At 38.5% G+C, this 24,348-nt stretch overlaps 1 protein-coding gene and 1 pseudogene across 2 annotated transcripts in view; both read left to right on the top strand.

Moving 5' to 3' along the window:
• Positions 1-24,348, top strand: part of RNGTT (RNA guanylyltransferase and 5'-phosphatase) — a 218,822-nt gene that overhangs the window by 143,816 nt on the left and 50,658 nt on the right. The gene's annotated exons all lie outside the window — the stretch shown is intronic.
• LOC136150886 (chromobox protein homolog 1 pseudogene) lies at positions 16,551-17,114 on the top strand (annotated as a pseudogene).

The raw sequence follows: 24,348 nt of genomic DNA on the forward strand, positions 1-24,348 counted from the left end.
GCTAGATAAATCAGTGGCCTGTTTGTCATTCAACAAGTAGCCCCCTCCCCTGACCCCTCTCCCCTGGTGGAAGGGAGGTGCTGCCGTGTTACTGCTGAGTGGGAGTGGAAGTCCAGCTTCTCCGCTTGGCCTCTGTGGAATAGTGGAGAGAGGGGGGTAACTGGGAGATGCCCCTTGTTTCTGCTGGGCAGGGAGAGTTGTCAGTTCAGAATTCCCTCATGGCTTCCATTGAGACTGTATTTTAGAGAAGTGATAGCCTTCTCACCACTGGATTTGGTGAAAGACCTGATTCTCTCGACAGCCCCAGTGACAGGTGGGGTGAGAGTGGGCACGTCAGTTCTTCCGTGGTTCTTTCATGGTTCTTCCCTGGTCTTCACCGTCATTGTGGTTACTGGAGAATGTCTCCTTAGCCTGCGGCTCCCCAGGCAGCTTTCCCTGTCCACCTCCTATCAGAGGTTTGGGCCTCCTTTTTGTAGTCTGGTGAGGATGGACACCTAGACTCCCTACTTGGTCTTTGCTGCTGGGTTGGGGATGGTGTGAAGTATTTTTGTTGTTGTTGTACTAGTGGTAATTATCTAAAAAGTTTCTTGCTAGGCTCCCCATTGGATGGAGAGAGGAGGCTTTTCTTGGGGCCTTTTTTGGGGGAGGGGGTCTCTTCCCATTGGCTTGCTGGCTTCTCGGGTTTCCAGTCTGAAATACATGAATTAAAAACCAGACACATAGGGCATTGGTTACCATGTAGTTCCTTGAGTCTTGAACTCCCTACTTGGACTACCTCCTCCTCTTCATCCTTTTAGTGTCTTCTTACGTTTGTGTTATGTGCAGTGTCCTTGTTTTGTAGTTGGAATAGGGAAAAGTTTGCTTCATCTTCCTGGAAGCAGAAGTCCTAGCATACAATTTAATTTATCAAGTTTAATTACTCAATGTTTTAAGAACAGTTGATAGTATAGTTGCTCACTCATTGAATTGGTGCATATTTTTTTTGGAAGGTGGTTTGTCTCCATCCAAGAGCTTTGTGAATTGAGAAAAGGAAGATGCAGATAAACACTTAGAGCATTTCTACCAAGTTAGTTTGCAGATATGTCGATTTCCACACCTTTCATAATCGTAATTTATGATTTAGATGAGGAAGGATAGAATGCATTGTATTGACAGTAACTTCAGTCTTTTCCTATCATTTCCATTGCTAACTGATTCTGTTACACTCAATTTATCTTGGATGATCATTTATCTTTTAATTGTGCTGTGGATTGTTAAACAAGCCTGGGCTTTTATTACAGAACCACAGATCACCTCTGGAGCTAGTGAGCTGGTCAAGGTATCCATTCTAAATTATAAGCTGTCATTCACTTCGATGCTACTCCACAGCCTTTGAAAGATGAAAGTATAGATGAGTCTGGTGATTTTCAACAAATGCTATTATTCAGTTTAGATTTAAAAAAAACACATTTTAAGACTCTCAGTTTGAACAAAGATTTAAGTTTAAATTTTAATTGAAGATTTTAATTGTTTAATTTTAACAGTATTTTATCCAGAAAATTAATGTAAATAATGTCTTTATGAGTTAGGAGAGATATCTCCATTTTACAGATGGGAAAATTGAAAATGCCAATTTTTTATGACTTATCCAAGAGCATCCAGTGAACTGGGATTAAAACTGGAATAACAGACCAAGATTGCAATTCTCAATATTTTTTTTAACCACCATCTTGTGCTCAGTCCAATAGACCGTGCCACTAACTAAATTAAATTTATATATCTTTCCAAATAAGAGCAAGGGGAGAGAAGGGGTTATCCAATTAGAACTTTAGCTTCAGACATGGTCTGTAAGTGTCTAATTTTTCAGTCTGATGCATCAGGAATGTTTCATCATTATCATATCCCCTTTTTCATATGCAGCATAATAAAAAGCCCATAATATTAGGCAGTGATTTTAAAAAATTTGAGTTTCTCCTTAACAAGAAATATGACAGTTATTTGAATTTTTTACAATTTAAAGGAAAACTGAAAAATGTGATATGTATAAACAAATATAGGGCACATTGTTGTTATGGTTCAGTCGCCTAGTCGTGTCTGACTCCTTGCAACCCCATGAACTACAGCACATACTTACCATTAAATATATTACATATCTATATTTTCTATGTTGCACAAATGCATTATAAAACTTACTGAAAATTTATGGTAAGTTTGCAAGCTGTCAGTGCTTATCATGTTATAGACTACTAACTGTAAAGTAAGTTGGAACTCGGAAATTGGTTTATTAAAATTAAATTTCATTCCATATTATTTTTCTATTAGTTTGAAGTATTTATATAGAATATTTTAGAATAGTTTGTTATAATATGTTAAGAAGAATTTATTACTAAAAATTGAGAGTCTGGGCTCTAGGTTGAGCTCTTACTCTGCTAAATATATTGATCATGGAAACATATTTGCAGGTTTTTCTTTGGAAATTAGAATCCTCATATAGCAGTTTATTACTGATAGTGTAGCACCATGGAGATTTCTTTCCTGCCATTTTTTTCTTTTCCCTTTTCTCTTGTTCCTGAGAGTCCCCTCTTGTATTCTGTTGCTAAAGTCCTAGTCAGCGTTGGTAAAACTATAGGACAGTGTATTGCTTTCCAGTTCAGTGCTTCTGTTTTTCACAGTGGGTGTTTTATTTAAAATGACTCAGTTCGAGATGGTACTATTGTATGATTCTATCGCTCAGTCATGTCCAACTCTTTTTGACCCTATGGATTGTAGCTAGCCAGGTTCCTCTGTCCATGGGATTTTTTCAGTCAAGAATACTGGTGTGGGTTGCCATTTCCTCTTCAAGGGGATCTTCAAACTCAACGATTAAACGTGTGGCTTCTGCAGCTTCTGCATTGCAGGCAGATTCTTAAACCACTGAGCCGTCAGGGAAGCCCAAGGTGATACTAAACAAGTTAGAAGTTAAAATCCATATCTCAGTTGTCCAAGATTAGGAATGCCTGTAACCAAACTAACTTATTATAAACTTTATTCATCACTCCAAACTAGTTCTTCTCTACCTTCGAGATCCTATAATTTTTTTTGCTATTAAAGTCAGTTGTATTTTGCCTTATATTATAGTGAGTTGTTAACTTGACCTCTATAGTACCAAATAAATTGTTTTACACCAGCTATTCTCAGGTGCATGTTTTGAATTGAATTCAGTTCCCTGAAGACAAGATAAACTCATGACCCCTTTCTGATACCTGATTTTTAATATGGATGTATTGATACTGTTTCTATTCAGTCTATTCCTCATTTGGCTGTCCAATTCATTTTATTGTTTAATCATAGTTTTCTTCACCTGGTTAGAATTATTAAAATTTTGTTTCCTCAGTAATCTTCTGATTTGCATGATGAAAAATCAGATGATCACTGATCAATTATTTTAAAATGTATTCCATTTTAACATATGCCACCTAGATGATCATTCTAACCAGAACAGTGCCTACCACATAGTAGTGCCCAAAAATGAATAAATGAGAGAACTAACACGGATGGCTCAAATGATAGAAGAATCCCCCTGCAATGCGGGAAGATCTGGGTTTGATCCCTGGGTTGGGAAGATTCCCCTGGAGGAGGGCATGGCAACCCACTCCAGCATTCTCGCTTGGAGAATCCCCATGGACAGAGGAGCCTGGCAGGCTACAGTCCATGAGATTGCAAAGAGTTGGACATGACTGAATGACTAAACACACACACAGAGCAAAATATTCTAATAGCCTTTTTGTTTAATAGTTTACATACTTAGATATTTATAGGTAAGATCACTGTGTTCAAAGATTTGTTAAAAAATTCTTTAGCTTAAATTCTTTAGTGCTAAAACCTGCTTCTTTACATGAACATGTTACATGAAACTTGTTAACTTTATTAAGATGTACCAAATTAATAGTTATCCAAAGTGAATTAATAGGTTAGGGCTCATTGAACAGAATTGCATAGAATTGTTAATGAGATATAATGTGTGAAGGGAGTCTGTGGACTGGGAACTACTACCCAAAGGTTAATTTGTTTATTAGTCAAGCTTTTATTATTAAAATGCAACTAATCATAATCATGCTAAATAATACTATTATATTATAAATATACTTCTCAGAACATGCAATGTATATTTGAGCATATATACTGGATTGTACAGATTATCAAGATACAGATGAAGCTTTGTCTTATTCTTGGCAAAGTGTCTTTAGGTATTCCTAAATAATTAGAAAAATTCAATTATAAGAAAAATTACAAAAAATTAGTCGTGTACAGATGTGAGAACTGGACGATAAAGAAGGCAAAGCCCCAAAGTATTGATGTTTTTGAACTGTGGTGCTGGAGAAGACTCTTGAGAGTCCCTTGGACAGCAAGAACAAACCAGTCAATCTTACAGTCAATCAGTCCTGAATACTCTTTGGAAGGACTGATGCTGAAGCTGAAGCGCCAGTGCTTGGCCACCTGATGCGAACAGCTGACTCATTGAAAAAGACCCTGATGCTGGAATTGACTGAAGGCAGAGATTGAGTTAGTTGGATGGCATCACCGATTCAATGGACATGAACTTGGGCAAACTCCGGGAGATGGTGCAGGAAGCCTGGCATGCTGCAGTCTGTGGGGTCATGAAGAGTTGGACATGGCTTGGTGACTGAACAACAGCAGTAACTCAGTAGATAGCATATAGTTTTTTTCTCTTGAACTTTTAATTTCTTGTTGGGGTGTAGCCAGTTAAAAACGCTGTGATAGTTTAGGTGAACATCAGAGGGACTCAGCCACACATGTACGTGTACCCACTCTTCCCCAAACCCTTCTCCCATCCAGACTGCCATATAACGTTGAGCAGAGTTCCCTGTGCTATACAGTAGGTCTTTGTTGGTTATCTGTTTTAAATATATAAATGTGTACATGTAGATAGTATATAGTCTTGATAGATAATTAATAGAAAGCAAATTTCTAAATGTCAGAGCTGTAATAAAATCTTTGTCTTTGAAGCTGTGGGGGAATCATTTTGGAAAACCTGTTGGTAGTTTGGATTTATTTGTTCGAAATACTGAAAGGCTGAGCATTGAAAGATTCAAGCTTGTCTCAAGATTGTTCAAAAACATGACTAGATTTCTGTTTATTTAAAGTTGGAAATGATGAAGGAAACAAGTAAAATGGTAGATGAAAATGTATTATGTCATTGAAAAAGATTTCCAGTTCCACCCAAGAAAAGATTTAAGCATGTTAGTAATATCTGACTTTTTTACCTTAAGCCCGAAAGAATTCACTAGCATAATCTGATTTTTAAAAAATCACTGTGAAGTATGTTTCTTAGGATGTCATTTTGAACCTTTGGAAACCTGTATAATTTTTTTCTTAAACTTGTGCACAGAGAGGAAGTATAACTTTTTCTATAAAAATTTCCTTTCACTCATGTTATTTTCTTTTCCTCTTTACATTTGTGTATCATAGGATAGTACATAGTGCCTTGGACTTATTATTAAATGGAAACATCCTTTCAGAGATCATTTGCTGTCTAGCCCTCTATTTACCAGCAGTCATGAACAGATTGTACTTTTCTATTGAGATTAATATGGTTGCAAAGCAGCATTTTACAGAAGAGTTTTAAATATTGTGCTTACAAAATATGAAGGACAGTTAAAATCTGGTGTCTAATACATAAGGTAGCCATTTTATGCAAATATCTTTTTATTTATATTTCATTCCCTTTATCATAATAAATCTATTGGTCATTTTTTTGATAGTTTAAAACTTTTGTTGTGTAGCTAGGAAAGTAAAGATCCATAGAAAAAGTCTTTTCTTGACACATAAAGAAATACCTTAACTTTGGTACCCCGAACTTAGAATTGTGCTTCTGTTCTATAATGCCCTCCTTTCAGGATTTTCTATACCGTGTTTGAATCCTAGCTCCTGTATAATTTCTCTTGGTCATTTTTTAAGTTAAAAAAACCTAAAAGTCTTAACCTTTAGGCCACATATAGTTCATTTAAATACTTGAGTTTAATAAAACCTTGTTATTTTAGATTAGACTCTTGGAATTCTGGATATAGTTTCCATGCAGGTTGAGTAGAAGTTCACTTTTATTGCTTAACAAATTCATATTATAAATCCATTTTACAAAGTACATTTAATCTTGCTGAGGGTGTCTTAGTTAAGGCTGCTATAACAGGTACCACAGACTGGGTGACTTAAACAACACTTGTTATTGTTCAGTTACTAGGTCGCGTCTGACTCTTTACAATCCCGTGGACTGCAGCATGCCAGGCTTCCCTGTCCTTCACCATCTCTCAGAGTTTGCTCAAACTCATGTCCGTTGAGTCGGTGATGCCATCCAACCATCCTATCCTCTGTCGCCCTCTTCTCTTCGTGTCCTCAATCTTTCAGGGTCTTTTCCAACAAATCTGCTCTTTGTGTCAGGTGGCCAAAGTATTGGAGCTTCAGCGTCAGCATCAGTTCTTCCAATGAATTTTCAAGGTTGATTTCCATTAGGATTGACTGATTTGATCTCCTTGATGTCCAAGGGACTCCCTTATAAAGAATACTTATTTTGTTTATTTAACTTTTTATCTTATATTGGAGTTTAGCCCATTAAACAGTGTTATGATAGTTCCAGGTGGGTAGCAAAGGAACTCAGCCATGCATCTACAGGTATCCCTTCTCCCTGAGACTCCCTTCCCTTTTCTTAATAGTTCTGGAGGTTAAAAGTCTGAGATCAGGGTGCGAGCAAGGTTGGGTTCTTGTGAGGGCCCACTTCCAGGCTGTGTCCTCACATGGCCTTCCTTGGTTTGTGCCCTGGAAAGCAGGGCTGTTTCCCTGGGGACGGTGGTCAGTGAGGTAGCCAGATGACTAGGGTGAACTGTGCTGGCTGCAGAAACCCTCTAGGAGTCAGTGATGCAGAACAGGGATTAGAAAGAGACAGCTTGTCAACGGTTGTGCGGGAGAGAGAGCTCTTAGAGTGTATAGCCTGAAAGGCTGCCTCCTTCCCCCAGTCCTTCCTTCACTGGAACCTCCTGCCTGGTCCAGGAAAATCTGAAGCTCTCAACCTAAATTACAAAATGTTAGGTATGGTATCAGTTCAAATATACTATTGAAAAAAAGAAAAGAAAACGTGAGAAAGACAAGGAAACCATAAGGCGGGGATATTCTGAACTTGGTGGGCCTCTTGAGCCTGAGTCCACTGGTCATTCTGCGGTGTATTCGACATATTGCGTTGAATTATGGAGCTTGTTTTTTTCTTTTTTTTTATGGTGTCTTTCACTAAAAAAATAATATTCTTGAGGGAAGAGTCTATTGTTCCAAGGTAAAACAGAGTACTTAGCACTTTGAAGGCCTTTTGTACTTTGAAGAGGATATAAATGCTTTAGAAATAGCATTTGCCAAGGGTTGCCATCAAGGTCTTAAGTTAGATAAAGTGATACCAGCTAGGACTTCACCTGGTTTGTAGCTCCATATTTCAGAGAACTGCTTAACCGTCTTCTGAGAAGCAGCTCTCACCCGTTTCCTTCCCCGAAAGAATGAAAACCCTCAGACTTGTTCACTTGCCCTCTGCCTTGCCCTTTCCACCCTCTTTTCTCTGCCCCTGAAAAGTCATAAAGAGCCCACTGTAATTTTCTTAATCCTTTGATTAAATCACTCTTGCTTTTGCATCTTTTATGTCCTACATGTCAGTTGTAATTCCTAAGGTTTTTCATAGCTGTGACTAACTTAATATTTTAGAAATATTTTTCATCAGTCATAACATTTGACCAGGGGCTTCCCCGGTGGCTCAGATGGTAAAGAATCTGCCTGCAATGTAGGAGACCTGGGTTGGAAAGATCCCCTGGAGAAGGGAATGGCTACCCACTCCAGTATTCTTGCCTGGAGAATTCCACAGACAGAAAAGCCTGGCAGGCTACAGTCCATAGGGTTGCAAAGGATCAGACACGACTGAGCGACTAATACTTAGCATTTGACAGGATGAGAAAATATCTGATTCAGACTTTAAGCTAGAAGAATCTAATTCATAGGACCACTGGGTTCTCTTTCCTAAATGGATTTCTACCTCTCAAGTTTTGTGAGAGAGGAAGAATAGCAGAGTCAATACCTGTTCCATTTATGGAGGGCAGTCTTTTTCCTTCTCTTACTGATTATATAATTGTATCCTTTATGAGATCAAAATAGGAAAGAACCATGTTTGATATCATCTACTTCGGCTGGAGTATTGGCAGCAAGATTTGGGAGCACTTGTCACCTGGTTCTATACACACAACATGTATATCTCTTAAAGTTAGAAATTAAGACGCCTTTAAGGATTTGGCAAAGGCCTACTGTTCCACTAGACTTTTAAAAAAATTTCCAGTTTTCACAAATCATAAAAGGGAAGTATTGATTTTCCTACAAGTATTTTTTAAAAAATTGACTGTGAAAATTTTATTTCCATAGAAAAGATAGTTACTCAAAACTGAACCCCATTCTTACTCTTTAAAATAAATTATAATTGGGGGAAAAAAGTTTAGTCTTAGAGAGCAGGAGTTTTGTCTCTTGGGTCTAACAGTTTACAAATGCAGAATAGCAAACTTTTATGAAGAAAAAAATCTTTAATGTAAAATATGTTTCTTGATCCCATGGGATTCTGGTAAATCAGCCATACTGCTAGGCAGTCTAGTATCTTCCCTATTCTTAGAACAACCATTGTGAAATGATTGATGGAAACAGAATCTGGATGTATGGGATCAATAACAGTCTTTCTGTCTTGTTCAAGGCTCTTTAGATAGTATTTCTGTGGTCATTACTTTTGAACTAGATGTTTTAAATTTGTTTAATCTTTATTAATTGTTTTAGTAATTCTTTAGTAATTGTTTTGTGCATAGCATCCTGTCTTTTGATATAGCAAGTATTTTATTATAGGATTAGTCATCCTCAGGTTAGCCTAAATCTACTGTTGAAGAGGATTCAGGGAGAGGAAAGGTAAATTTGGAATATTAGCTTCAAAGCGATCTTTTATGTATCTGATTTGGTAAACTGGTTTGTCTCTTTATATTATAGATGTATTACGTACATGTGTGTGTGCCTGTGTGCTCAATCACTTGCGTCGTGTCCAGTTCTTTGTGACCTTACGGACTGTAGCCTGCCACGCTTCTCGCTCTCTGGGATTTCCCAGGCAGGAATACTGGAGTGGGTTGCCATGCCCTCCTCCAAGGGATCTTCCTGACCCAGGGATTGAAGCCCTTCTTTTATGTTTCCTGCATTGGCAGGCAGGTTCTTTACCACTAGTGCCGCCTGGGAAGCCTATTAACTGGGAAGTTAGCCTTTTTATTTTCCTTACCCTTTTACTTAGGACACTTTTCATAGACTGAAAGTACAAAATACCAGTTGCATTAGTTTTCATATCTTTTCTGGGTAGCATGTTTCTTCAAGATGAACACTCACTTTCTATGAGCCTGTTTGTTACCAAGCTTTAGCTTTTCTCATAAATAAAATGGAGTTAACATTAATGTCACTAATATGAATTATAACCCACCTTGTAGAGTTACTTATTGTGGAAGTTAATTGAAGTCTGAGAGTACAATGTCTGATACATATAACTTAATAAATATTGGCTCGTACATAATTATTATTACAGTTTGTTTTACAAATGCTTATTGAATAACTTACTGATTACCGGGACAGTGGTAAGGCAGTGCATTGGATATAGGAGAAATACTAATCGTTTTCCCACAGGGAACTATAATATAGTTATGGGAAAACATACAAAAACAAACATGTGAAATAACAGTGACAATATATAAGTGAGGTTCCAGCTGTGCTCACAGATTGTTGATGCTGCAGAAGCCTTTGGAGCAGTGATGAGTCAGTGAAGGTGGGGCCATCAAGGTCAGCTTCAGACAGGAGATGGCACTGGACCTGTGTCTGGAAAATGGGTGCGTGTGGGAAAAGACGGGTATTTCAGGTGAAGACGACTAGATGGTACATTCACGAGACAATGAAGAGGCCTCCAACTGTTAAGTGATAAGGAAATAGGAGAGCAGGATCTAAGCCCTTGTCTTAGACTTTAGCTTTTTAATAGCACAGTTTTATATTGGAGCTTTTTCGGCTCTCCTCTTACACATCTAACTGTAATCTTGTCGCCACCATGTTCCCATCGGAATGCTGACATGAAGCTTCTCTGAGGCAAGACGTTGTAAGCATCAAGGTCTTTTTGCGCGTTTATTTCTACACAAGAACTTCTTGTCAACCTAATTAATTGTGGTTGCTCACTAATACAATCAGCAGCAGCTGTCTTTCTTATTCTTGCCTCCTCTTTGTTGTTACATCATGATCACTCAGTTTCCTCAGGTATTTCTGCAAGACACCCTTTTGGGGAATAGCAGTAAGAAGAAAGAGCTATGAAATATTAATTAAAAGGGAAGAAAAGGTAAACTAAAATATTAAATACTTCTATAAAGGAATTATAAATGGTTATTCCTTACCAAGAGACCCTGGTTTGTGTGGATGGGCTCTTTTCCTTTCATAGTGCCCCCAGCACCCAGCAACTCTCTTCCCTGACTTAAGAGAGATGTATGAAGAATCCATAGCTTAAAGTGAACCATCCTATTTGTAGTCACTTATTTGTATCAACATACACTTGATCCATTAGAAATTTCACTTGAGTCTGTAGTACACATGTGAGGTTGTTTTTATAAGTGTTTTTCATAGCCTGAAATGGTTATAATTCAAAGTACTGTGCTCATCATCATTGTAAGTAACCATATAGTTTGAGTTTCACTTTGTCAGATTGCTTTTAAACTATGGATAAAACTGTCAATAAATGCAAATTTTGTAGGTACTTTATAAGCTACACTGGTAGGTAGTTTATAAACAATATTACATGTACTCTATTGGCGCTAATGTTCCTGCCAATGCAGGAGACGCAAGACGTGGAGAGGAGACAGAGGAGCCTGGAGGGCTACAGTCCGTGGAGTAGCGAAAGAGTCGGACACGGCTTAGCAACTAAAAAACAGCGTGTGCGCTGAGAGGAAAAGAAGGCACAGCATTCTGGGTCATTTTAGTTGTGGCAGTAGCACCTCAGAAGGACCTAGCTGCCCTTTCTCCTCAGGGTCTTCACTTTAGGCTGCCATACCTGCCTTTTGAGTGCCTCTCTAATGGATGACGAATGTTGAAACTTGACCTGTTAGAGAGTACGTGTGAAGCAGCTAAGTTCCCGCAGTGACTGTGCACCTGGAGATTGTAGTTGCATTTGTGTCATGCACACGTACGGAGTTGTTTCGCTTTATTTTAAGCTACCTTGATTTACCTTACTAAATTTATTTTACCTTATGAAATAGTTGAAATGTGCTTGCTATTTTCAGGTATTGTAGTAGAAGTCTATTTTAAAACAGTACTAGTTGAAAGTTTTTTTAGTTTTCCAATTAGCTGCTTGTAACCATTTAAATTACAGAATCATATTAATACCTACCATCTGGCAGGAAATCTTATCAGTGCTATTGTTCATATATAGTAATAAATATTGGCAATTAGTATAATAGCCATATTCTTTGCAGCAATTTCTAGATTCCTTATATATAATAGATATATTCACAGTGTCTTTTCCTTCTCATTAGCTCTGTGTTTTTTCTGATGGTAGAGATTGTTATAAGCACTGTACCTTGTAATATAAAATGTAAAGACAACTTCACTTTCTTGTAAAATTAATCTGATTTCAGAGAGGCAGTCCATTGCTTTACCTCATTGAGTCACCCAAAGCATACTTACTGTTCTTCTCCCTCCCTGTTAAAAGGGCATCTCCCTGCATTTATGACACACTCGGTGTTTGTATCGATTCCAAGACTTGCCTCGTGCTACTTCCCTGCCACTGCTGCCTTGTTCTTTTTAATTAAGGGAAAAAGTCACAAGAAAAACTTCTGTGCTTTTGGAGACAAGGAGCGTTAGCGGATTAAATCTCTCTTGGCCATGTAACTGCAGTCCTTCTGTTATTGGTATCTCTTAGGTTGTTCTCCTGACTCCTCCTTCCTCCTCTGCTCTCCCATTTTCCCCATTCTTATCCCAGTAATTGAGTATCAGATCACCCTCCTGATGCAGAAATTCTAGTCTCAGAAAGAGGCTATTTTAAAATTAAAATTGTTAGGAGTAACATGTGATAGAAAATGAAAAGGAGGCTGAACTTGTGAGTTCTATAATATTAATATAACAGAACTTCAGGAAATAAAGTGAAATATTTGTTTCATCTCAGAAATAAATTACCTTGGGCCCTACAACTCATAATCAGAGCATTTATAAAACTAGGTTTGTTGACAGTTATGCCACAGGTGCTTTCAGATGTTTTAGGTTCTAGTAAGGATATAATCCAGCAACATTTTAAAATTTTGCATGAGTATCTCAGGTTTCTTTTTCTAAAACGAGACTGAAGAAGAATTTTCAGAACCTGTTAAGCTTCTTCCTTATTTCTGTTATGCCTCATCTGTCATCTCATTTGTGGAAATCCTATTCTAAGTTCCCCCAAACGATGTAATCTTATCTTATTTAGATCGTACTAGAACTTCAGCTGTCAGTTTTGGTTGTGAATATCAAAATATTTTATGGCAGAGTCCTCTACATATAAATTTGCTTCATATTCATTTATTTAAAAATCTGCATTATATTTCTCAGTATTTTTTTTAAGTAACTTAATTTCAGTGGTTAGTTCTTCCCTAAGGACATACGGGTTGTTCTTTGTTTTGGGTTTTTCTTCTGTTTAATTTTTTTTCCCACTTACCAAGCAACCACTGATCACGCACCTTGTGTCAGAGCACCGTACTGGGGGTCTGGGATTATAGTATAAAACGTTATATGACGGCACTTCATGGCATTTGATGAGAGTCTTAAAATATGAAAACTCTTATGAGTGGTTCCAGTGTTGGGTCTTAGGTTGACGGCATGCACCTAAAGGAAGTCCCTGAAAACCAGTGTGTGAGTTTACACTTAACCTGCGAGCCTCTACTTTCAGGGTTTAAAAGTCCTGGGTAGTCAGGAGGTTACTGCCCTGCATAGTTTCCGTGGGCCTGTTAGAGAGCTTGCCAGTTTATCCCAGTTTATTATAGTTCGAATATTTCAAACCTGCTGCCTCTTTTGAAGAGTAAGAGTTCCCAAGGCAGGGATCATCTCTCTGTCTCTGATATCTGGCTAGAGTCTGAAATATACCATAAGTAAATGGTACATAATAAAGGGTTCAACTTCATAAAGAGAAGGAAGATGGGGAAGAGCCAAGATTGAGTCAAGGGTTGACCTGATTTTCCTCCCTTGTTGACTTTTCTTTTTTACCCTTCATTTCTCTGCTTAAAGAAGTAAACCACGTCGACTGAGGAGGAGGTGCTCCACACATCTGAAGAGGTTGGCTAGCGCTTTGCAAACCCCAAACTGATTTTATCCCTCAGCATTGATCGTGTTGTGGGGAATTAATTATCCTTAACCAAACTTCTTAATTATTAAAGAACAGTGCCCGTACAGTGTGAGAATTAAGAACAAAGAGCCAGAGGAAAAGCAGTGTGATTCCCAGTTTGACCTCTTACAAGTTGTGTGCTCTTAGGCAAATTAGAAATTTCTATTAGCTTTCGCATCTATTAAATGGGGATAATAATGGTACCTAACTCATGGGATTCTTTGATAAAATTAAATGACAGATCTAAATTCCTAACACTAAAAGAGTATTCAAATTGAAATTCACACCAGAGAGAAAGCCATGTAATGTAAAATTAAGCTTAGCAACTGGCCTTGTACAATGAGGTTCTCACTAAGTAACAACTATAATTATTATAGTTTTTGTGACTTTGTAACTATCAGTACTAATTTATAGTAATACACTTGACCCTTGAACAAGACAGGTTTGAACTGCTCAGATCCACTTATATGTGTTTTTATTTTTTCTTTTTTTAAGAGGAAATACTACAGTCCAACAGGATCCATGATAGTTTGAGTCTGTGGATGAGGAACTCTGTGTAGGGAGGGTAGACTGTGAGTTATATTCAGCTTTTTTACTTCGCTGATGGTTGGTGCCTCTAACCTGTCTTGTTCAAGGGTCAGCTGTATATCATTACATGTAGATGTGTATGTACACATGCGCAGTATAAATACATATACATACATATGAGTGTGCAGTTCTTTGTGACCCCCTGGACTGTAGCCCACCAGGCTCCTCTGTCCATGGGATTCTCCAGGCAGGAATACTGGGGTGGGTTGCCATTTCCTCCTCCAGCGGATCTTCCAAACCCAAAGATCGAACCCGTTTCTCCTGAATTGCAGGCAGATTCTTCACCACTGAGCCACCGAGGAAGCCCATATACATACATACTGAGATCTCTGTTCACAACTTCATTTCTAACTACTCAGATACTTACTCAGTCCTCAGAAAAGATTCTTTTGTGATTGTGTGATCAAAGAAAAAGTTAGGTTATCTTGAAGGATATTTCATCCAGAGCTTAGAAAATTCGGTCTCTTTCACATTAGTATATGCCTTTCTAGCACCCAGATAGTTTATCTCTGCTAATTGTGTCAGCCAGTCTTTATCCTCCTTCTGACTATCTGCCTCTTTGTTTTTCTCCCTCTTTTCTTACATGTAGACATGTGTGGATCATATACATTCTGACAGATTATTTCATCCAAGTCAATTCATTTTTTCTTCTTTTTAAAACATTCTGTATTTTGAAAATATACTTTGGGTCATTTAATGTATTCCACTGATTTAGGTTAGATTGTGTGAATATTAAATACATACATTATTTCATTTAACCCTCAAAACATTTCTGTGAAGTTAAGTCATCACCATTTGCCCAACAAAATACTGAGCCTACAAAGGAGTTAAATGAGTTACCTGAAGTTGTATGGGTACTAAGCACCAGAGTTGGGAATCAGACATACAGTGTAATTTGTCAGCCACCCTTTCCACAGCATTATAACACTGTGAACAAAAAGGACCTAGAAATCTTCATCTATGAGTCATCTGTCTCAGGATAAATTACTTCCACAAATGTTATCCATTATATAGTGATTTTTAGTTGATTCAACTTCAGAATGGCCATTCCTGCCCTTGTAACCCTCCTTGTTAATTGGCAGAGTGGGAGAAAATAGAAGATTACAGATCTTTAAGAAGAAAATAATAAGTGTTGAAGTTGGGAAGGTATTAAGTCAATGGAGGACTGGACAGCTTAAGCAAGAGGATGAGAAGGAAGGCTAAGAATGTATGTATAGAAATACAGATGAATTGGAAAATAGATAAACTGGTACCTCAAGACTGAGGCTTCTCCACTCAATGAAAAATAAAAGTGTTTTTTTGGAATGAGAGGAGAAAGGGATGATCTGAGGAGATTTAAAGATGGAAGGAGGTCTGGAACAATATCTTTGGGAATCATGAAGAGAAAAATGTTTGAAGTTGTTGATAGACTTGTATTTTAGGAATGGTATTTTGGGACTTCCTAAAATTGTTATAAAATATACAGGACATGAAACCTGCCTCTGTAACCATTTTTTAAGTCCTCAGATCAGTGATCTTACGTCCCCGGTGCTGCACAACCATCACCATTGTCAGCTTCCAGAACTTTGTGACCATTTTAAACGGAAACTCTGTGCCCAATAAGCAGTAACTGTCTGTTCCTTTCCCACCTGGTCTCAGTAACTGCTGTTCTCCTTTCTGTCTTTATGACTTTGGCTGTGCTGTGCACCTCATGTAAGCGAAATATACAACTTTTGTCCTTTTGTGACTGGCTTCTTTCACTTAGCGTAATGTTTTCAGACTTCTATCTTGTTTTTGGGGAATAATCAAATTGATTTCACTGTAAAGGCATGAGGGTCTTTCAGTCATTTATAAAATACGGTCCAAGGCAGCTGGGTAACATTTAGTATCATGCTTTATAAGCATTGCCAACACTATCCAGTGATATCTTACTTAGGAATATCTCGTAATTTCCTGTTCTCAGCCCAGCATATGATATTCTGGAACTTCATCTTATATATACTTAGACTAGATTATGGTTGTTACATTACTGAAGTTAAACTATCTCACACATTATGTTGACCTTTGTTAGTTGATCAAGGTGTATATCAAGGATAAATATTGATTTATAAGCAAATAATTGATGTGCAGTATAGTATTCTGGTCACTTTTAAATTTGAAGTAATTAAAAATAGTTCATTAGTTATCAATGTGTTTTGAACAGATATCAAAATAAAGGTTAAAGTGAATTGTTATAGTTTAAATTCTTTTACATGAGCTATTCAACTAGGTAAAAAGTTCCTTCAAGGGCTTTATAAACTAAGCCAGTCAGAAGTTACTCTGTTTGAACAAAAGAATACACTGAATTAAGGCAGGAACTGTCCGTTAACTCAAAATAGGCAGTTTCAGAGTTGCGGGTCGCTCTTCGGCCTAAGTAGACCAAGACAATGCTACGTGGGTTGGGTGGACGGCTGGGGGATTGGACTGGAGAGGAAACAGTAAATTGGGAAGAGGATAGACAGGACAGCCTGGGCGCTTGAACCAGCGTAGGGAGGGTTGACGACTGCAAGACCCAAGCAGCGTCATCCTTTATACCAGAAAGGTGGTGGGCACTATGGGGAAAAAACAAAACAAGAAGAAAGTGGAGGCGGTGCTAGAAGGAGAGGAGGACGAGTATGTGGTGGAGAAAGTCCTAGACCGCTGAGTGGTGAAGGGCAAAGTGGAGTACTTGCTGAAGTGGAAGGGGTTCTCAGATGAGGATAACACATGGGAACCAGAAGAGAACCTGGATTGCCCTGACCTCATTGCTGAGTTTCTGCAGTCACAGAAAACAGCACACGAGACAAATAAATCAGAGGGAGGCAAGCGCAAAGCTGATTCTGATTTGGAAGATAAGGGGGAGGAGAGCAAATCAAAGAAGAAAGAAGAGTCAGAAAAGGCACGAGGCTTTGCCCGGGGTTTGGAAGCAGAGCGGATTATTGGAGCTACGGATTCCAGTGGAGAACTCATGTTCCTGATGAAATGTAAGAACTCTGATGAGGCTGACCTGCTTCCTGCCAAGGAAGCCAATATCAAGTGCCCACAGGTTGTCATATCCTTCTATGAGGAAAGGCTGACGTGGCATTCTTACCCCTCAGAGGATGATGACAAAAAAGATGACAAGAATTCACTTTCTTGAATACCAGCCCCTGTCACACCTGACTGTGGGTTTCAGGTGGGGAAAGGAGGAGTTCTCCTCGTCTTGACACCATGAAGGTGGCTTGGGAAGATGTCCTCTGGAGAACCAGCATCGTTTCTGTGCCTTGCGGCAGCCCAAGGGCTTGAAAGCCGCTCCGTGCTGCATGGTTTGCACACCGATCCCCGTGGAGGGGAAGGAGGGTCAGGGTTTCAAGGCATCTGCTCTGAACTTTGCTTAAAAACAAAAAGCACAGGGCCTTCTATGAAGGACAAAACGCAGAATGGGATGTGGGAGAGCGAGAGGTACTGTAAATCTTGAAAGAGCATCTCCACAGCCCACACAGCCTTCTTCCCGATAGTGTTAACTCTGCATTTTTATAGCGTAGCATGTGTGTAGTTTTTGGCTATTACTGGTGTATTATTTGGGGTGGGTGGGGTGGGGTGGGAAAGAAGGGAGATGGTTTAGGATCATTTTTGTTAAAATTTGAGGAAATGGTGAAACAAAAGAAAGAACAACTAATGATGATTGGGTTCTGTGTCCAAAATATTGTATCCTTTCAAAAAATGTCATTGGCAACCTAAATGAGGACTGTGAGAGACTGTTTAAAGGCTGTGAATGCCTGAAACTTAGAAGTCAGGATATTCCCCGCCTGAGCTTAATGCTGTTCCCAGCAAAGGACTAAAAAGCTCCCAAAGCTGCCACTTGGGGGCTGGAAACTGGTTGAGGAGGAAAGTCTTATTGGCGTGTATTCACAGGCAGATCATTGTCTTAGAGGTGCTACTTATGAAACTGACAAGAAGACCCTTTCTTTTCCTGTTGTGAAGTTACCAATATCAGCTTCTCCATCCAAGCCACTGGTGAAGTATTTAGGGAAGGGCAGAGAGTGGTATAGGAGGTGGGTGAGTAGGGAAAGACAAGGGCCGGTGCTCATAGGGTGGAAAACTCTTGGAGCCTCTTTTTTGAACTTTGAAACCAGGGTTTAGTCACTGACAGCACAAGTTCAAGAGTTGAATGATTTCAAAAGCCCTAGTCTCAGGAGAAGATTTAATTTTCATACTGGGGCAGTGGTTCACTTTAAAACAAAACAAATTTTTTAATCCTAAGAATTAACTAAAATCCAAAACACTGTCTTGAGTCATGAGATCCATCAGTTGTTGACATCGTCTTGACCTGCATCTAGAACTCCATTGTAATTTTTAGGAGTGTGATAGGTTTTTGTGAAAACTTTTGTTTAAATGTAAACTTCATATCAACACTGTCAGTTTTTTGTCTTAATAAAACTATATAGATTTATTTAAAAAATAGGCAGTTTCATAAGTGGAGTCTTGAAAATGATAAAGAATTAATTAATAAAGAAAGCTAATACTGCCTTAGCAAGGAAAAAATGCTAATTCAATATCTACCATAATTTATATTTTAAGAAAAGGGATGCATATGTAGTATTTAGAAGAGTATTCAAGTTAAAGTTAATAGTAAAGAGAAAATCAGTATAATGTATATTCTGTCAGTGGAGACATATAGGCAGTTTGTGGTAGTTTTTACAGTTCATGTGCCAGTCAGCATTTTGTGGAGAGTTCTATGAAGCTGAAATTCAGATTTGCAGTAATTCTTTTCAATGTAGAATATAACAGTCTCAGTCATTCTGGGGTCTGTGATTTTAAAAAACGACATTTCTCTCTTTGATTGATCATAGCTATTATTGAAATAGCTGGTAATATGCGACATGGTGCTATAATTTAGACAGAAAAAAAAAATGGAATTGTGAATTATATCCACTCAGCTTAAATTTCTCTGTTTCTTGTCTCCACGGCGTCTTTTGTACTTTTCTGCAAAATTGGCCCCTTAGCATAATGTTCCTACTTTTTTCCAGGGAAAAAGGAAGGCTGATGGTCAAAGTCTTATGCAGAGTGTTCAAGGGAAACTTGTACAACAAAAATTGAGGGAGAAAATAAGATTCAGAATTTCTCAATACAGGAAACAAAAGTTTTAGTCACTTATTTTTCTTTTAACAAATGTGCTCTACGTATATATCTTGGAGTCAATTTTCAAAAAGGTGAAAATTTATGGATATGGTGATGTTCACATAATTTCAGAGGTTTAGATTTGAGGCTAATCCCTCTATAAATCGGAGAAGACAGTGGCACCCCACTCCGGTACTCTTGCCTGGAGAATCCCATGGATAAACGAGCCTGGCAGGCTGCAGTCCATGGGGTCGCTAAGAGTCAGACACAACTGAGCAACTTCACTTTCACTTTTCACTTTCATGCATTGGAAAAGGAGATAGCAACCCACTCCAGTGTTCTTGCCTGGAGAATCCCAGGGACGGGGGAGCCTGGTGGGCTGCCGTCTGTGGGGTCGCACAGAGTCGGACACTACTGAAGTGACTCAGCAGCAGCAGCACCTATATAAATCACTCTTGTCTCTCTTCTTTTGTAGGTAGAAGTAAACTATAGCATAATTCTTATGATCAGTAGATAATAAAGCATGTGGGGAACTATATGTGTTAAATTATTTCCCTGTTAAAATCCACTTTTCAGACTATTCTGCTTCCTGTTTACACAGGCAGTTCTTCAAGAAAACCAGCTTGCCATTTAGAATGATCAGGGTGGGTTGATAAAGAATTATTCGTAGACTCAGTTTGCGATGTGGCCTGCAAACATTTTATAGAGCTTCTTTTTAAAATATATTTAGTAAAATTTAGAAGGTGAAGTTTGTACATTACTTTTTACAACTTTATTGAGGAGTAATTGATAAATGATAAACTGTACACAGTATAAGTGTGCGATTAGATTTTTGAGTGTGAAGTGACCACCCCTGGAATAAGATGATGGACATGTCCATCACCCTTCAGTTTCCTCCTGCCCTTTCTTAACCCCTTTCTCCTTCCCTCCTCCAGCACCGCTCATTCCCTTTTCTGGCAACCACTGCTGTTGGAATTCATTTTCTAGAGTCTTAAGTAACTGGAAACACAGCCCGTGTGTCCCCTCTCTGCTGCTTCTTTTAACACTGGACTCCTCCATATTGTTACGCGGATCAGCAGTCAGTTTCTTTTTATTGCCGAGTAGCCTGTTGTTGTCCAGCTGTGTCACGATTTACGGGCTCTTCACCTGTGTGTGGATGGACATTTGAGATCTTTTCAGGCTTGGCCACTACGAATAAAGCTGCCGTGAGACTCGGGTACAGTCTTCTCACAGATGTGTGCTTTCATTTGTCTTGAAATGCGGTTGGCAGTTTTTTCCTTCGGAGACTCAGATAGCAAGTGTGTTGGACTTTATGGACACTGTGATCTGAAAGCTCCAGGTGGTCAGCTGGGGTAGTGGTAGGACTCACTTGTTTGTTTCTTTTCTATGGGTACTACTGACCTGTGCTAGCTTTTGACGAATTTCTGAAAACCGTTGTACAACATTGTGTTTTTAGTTGCTTAGAGGGAGTAGGACCTAGTTCAGTTCTTATTACCCTTATCATTGGCTGGAAGTAGAAATTTTATCTATACATTTTTTAATGTACTTGTGTTTTCTTTTTAAGCAAATTTTAATGTTGTTCTGTTTAAGACCATTATACCATCATGCCCAGATATGTGAGTTCCTTGTTTTCATATTATATATATTCCGTAGAATTTGTAGCTCTAGTACTAAGTAGGGGTCGGGAGATCCCCTGAAGTAGGAAATGGCAACCCACTTCAGTGTTCTTGCCTGGAAGATTCCATGGATAGAGGAGCCTGGCGGGCTGCAGTGCATGTGGTCGCAAAGAGTTGGACATGACTGAAGCAACTTCACATGTACTGAGAAGGGGATAGAGGGACTGTGGATTCCCTAGAAGCTCTTCTCTTAAAACACTCATCTATTTATACAGGAATATTAACATGTTGATATACCAATTAGTACTGTATCCCTCATTTAGGAGTATTATTCTCTTACTGATTGCTTGTGTTGTTTTCTTTTCTTTGGGCTTTTTATATAAAGACCTTTTGTAGTATTACAGTATAAATTTAATACTATAAATATGTATGTATGTGTAATATATCTACATAAAAGTGCATAAAACATAAATGTACAGCTCAGTGAAGTTTCATGTAACCAACACACATTTAACCATTGCTCAGAACAAGAAGGAAAATGTTGCCAGCACCCTAGATGCCTCCAGGATGCCATTTCTCATTCACAAGCTCCTCTCTCCCACCACAGATGACCGTTGTCTGTGCATCTGTGCTTCCTTGCTCTTTTTTTACTTTTATTACTTAGGTATCCAAATCCAAACACTGGGGCTTGGTTTCGCCTGGTTTTGAAGCTTACGTAAATGCCACCCTATGTTCTTTTGTTTGGCGTCGTGTCTCCTTACTGCAATCTGTGACTACCTCACTTGTGCTTTTCATGCTCTTGACACTTTTTGAAGAATGTTAGTCAGTTATTATATAGAATGCCCCTGAGGTTAATATTTTTGGGGGGATACTTTAGGGAAGAACATCGTGGAAGTGATAGAGTGACCTTCTAGGTGCACTGTGTTTTGGGGGGGGCGGGCAGGTAAGGCCGTCGTGTTGGTTAGCTAGTTTTCTGAATTTCTGTACCCTGAAGTTACTGTGGGTGTGTGGGTGTGTGTGTATATATTGTAACTAACAAGTGTTTTCTGGGGAAGAACTTTGAGACTAGGCAAGTGTCACGTTTCTCATCCTACCTTCATCTTCTAGTTTTAGTATCTTTCAGTGGTTTTTGCCTGCAGCAGTAGTTACCATGACATTTTCTTCAGTTTCATTTTGGCGAATATTTCAAACATGGTGAATTTCAGTTGCCCTCATTCTTTCTCAGTGCACTAATAGGGATTGAGATGTAAAGAACCACTGTCCCTCCTTCCTGATACACTTATTCATTTTGCTGAGGACTTAGGAATAATTCACCCCGTGGGTTATAAGCCAGCACTCTGATCTGATTTTGCTGTTTTGGCTTTGGCCGTTGGGAACACCTTCAGTTCGGCTTCTGTGAGTTTTTGATGCACGGCCGTCACTTTTCCGTACCTCCTGACGTCCCGCTGCCACAAGATATTCAGGCTCTTCTTATAATTTTCCTTCCTCAGTCCAGAAATCAACCTTTTCTCTAAAGAGCCAAACGTTTTTGTTTTAATTGGTGAAGACTGATGGTTGGAAACACAGATCGAGGTCCTCGGCAGGGTCGTTGCTGCCGGGTGTCATTACAGACCCTGTCAGTTTTCAGAGTTGGGAATGTATTGTATACTGACATGCACCTACACACACACTTGTATTTATATCTTTATCTATCTGTGAATTTACTAAAAGCCAGAGAGTCCCAGTTGATACCTCTTGATTTTAATCCAGTATCATTATGTTCACTCTAGCCTCTCCCCTTTTCTTATTTATAACCTTGCCCAGTGAGCACTCTGTATCTCCTTATCCATGGAATATTTGTCCCTTAAATTCTTATATATATATGATGTATTTTCATAATTACTAACCCATACCCCTGTGCGAAACAAGTTTATGAACTCAAGGACTTATATTTATATACAGTTCTTTTTATTTGTAGACTTACAGAGTATGCCAAAATTCTCTTTTCTGAAGTTGCTCCCTTAATGTGGTATATTATTCATCTGTATATGCTTATGCATTATGTTGGTATTTATTTTCTGAATATCGGTAGCTCAGCAGCATTTCTTCGTATATACCTTTGCAAAATGATTCAGGTTTCTTTTGTTTACTTCAGCATCTTATTTATCCTTCCCCAGTCTTATTTATTATTTCTGTTATTTGTGTCAGTGTATGTTTCACAAAGATCATGTTCAGGTAATTTATTTCTAACAGCACACAGATATTTATTTAAACGTGGTTCAGTTCAGTTCAGTTCAGTCGCTCAGTCGTGTCCGACTCTTAGTGACCCCGTGAATCGCAGCACGCCAGGCCTCCCTGTTCATCACCAACTCCCGGAGTCTACTCAAACTCATGCCCATCAAGTCGGTGATGCCATCCAGCCATCTCATCCTCTGTCATCCCCATCTCCTCCTGCCCCCAATCCCTCCCAGCATCAGGGTCTTTTCCAATGAGTCAACTCTTCACATCAGGTGGCCAAAGTATTGGAGTTTCAGCTTCAGCATCAGTCCTTCCAATGAACACCCAGGACTGACCTTCTTTAGGATGGACTGGTTGGATCTCCTTGCAGTCCAAGGGACTCTCAAGAGTCTTCTCCAACACCACAGTTCAAAAGCATCAATTCTTTGGCACTCAGCTTTCTTCACAGTCCAGCTCTCACATTTAAACATTGTGGTGGTGGTGATTTGTTTTTTCATGAAGCACTAACTCTTATACAAGGATTTAGAAAGCAAACCAGAAGAGAGATGTATAGGCTACAGAGAAGTCTGTAATGGTAATAATAAACTCATTCATTTGCTCATTCATGTTTTATCTTGTGCCTAACAGCATATGCTGCTTTTACTTACATTCTATTACAAGTCTCAAAGAATAATGCAGGCCTCCTCAGTAACATGCATTTTCTCAAATCAGAAGGGCCCTACTGATCCTATGCTGAGTGCACTGGCTTCCTCTCTTTCCTAGTACTAAATGTACTGGAGATAGTCTGCTCTTTGGGGAACTTGCTTTTTGGCTTAGAAGTGGGATTTTATTTAAGTCAGTCATTATTCAAGGTGCTGTAAGTTTTTTCAAAGTATTTTATTGCAGCTGAAAAGTGTATCCGTTAGTGGGTAATGTAATTAGGGCTTGTAGACAGAACAGTTAATTTTGAGTTATTTAGCTTATTTTTAGACAGATCCCCTTTGCCTTTTTTTAAACTTTTAATTTGAAATAATTATAGACTCAATTTCCTTTCAAAGCAGTTTTTTCTAAGCCTGATATATCATCACTGAATGATGATGAATGAGGTTCTTTTAAATGATGTTCTTTCTATTACCTGCCAAGTTTTATTTTTCCTTTATGTGAGAAAATTTTCTGGAAATAATTTTGCAGCTTTCTTTCCAGAATAGATATTAGTTAATATTTGTATTTCGGAAATTGAAGCAAAATGAACATCAGTCTTGCCTATCTTTATTTTTTTCAAAAGCTCTAATAGATTTTCTTTCTTTTTCCCAATAATGCCTTCTGATTCCAAAAATTTCTTTGCTAGCCATGTTGTAGAAGCATTTGGTTATAAGCAAATATTTTGGGAGTTATTAGCATTTGTATAAAGATTATGTTAATATTCACCTAACAGAAGTTGCAAAACAATTACCTGGTGCT

The sequence above is a fragment of the Muntiacus reevesi genome, chromosome 19, assembly GCF_963930625.1.
Source record: "Muntiacus reevesi chromosome 19, mMunRee1.1, whole genome shotgun sequence".
NCBI classification, from domain to species: Eukaryota; Metazoa; Chordata; class Mammalia; order Artiodactyla; family Cervidae; genus Muntiacus; species Muntiacus reevesi.